We start from the raw sequence: 331 nt of genomic DNA on the forward strand, positions 1-331 counted from the left end.
GCGTTTTTTAGAGAGAGACGAAGGGAGAGGGGAAGAGAGAGAAACATTGATGTGAGAGAGCAACATCGATGGGCTGCCTCCTGCACGCCTCCTCCTGGGGACCGAGCCCACCACCCGGGCAAGTGCCCTTGACCTGGAATTGACCCTGTGACCTGTTGGTGTAATGGGGCGACGCTCAACCCACTGAGCCACACTGACCAGGGCGCAGTTTTTATTGAAGCAGCTCAAAATGCGTCCCCTCTCACTTGGAAACGGTATAAGCCGAGATGATCCGTATACAGATCATTGCGCATAATACTCTTTGCCGAAATGTTGTGTTTTTACAGGAGAA

At 52.3% G+C, this 331-nt stretch overlaps 1 protein-coding gene across 1 annotated transcript in view; it reads left to right on the top strand.

Annotated features, from left to right (window-relative positions):
- Positions 1–331, top strand: part of PCNX2 (pecanex homolog 2 (Drosophila)) — a 119286-nt gene that overhangs the window by 31251 nt on the left and 87704 nt on the right. The gene's annotated exons all lie outside the window — the stretch shown is intronic.

This window comes from Myotis davidii, unplaced genomic scaffold (assembly GCF_000327345.1).
Source record: "Myotis davidii unplaced genomic scaffold, ASM32734v1 scaffold295, whole genome shotgun sequence".
Taxonomy (NCBI): domain Eukaryota; kingdom Metazoa; phylum Chordata; class Mammalia; order Chiroptera; family Vespertilionidae; genus Myotis; species Myotis davidii.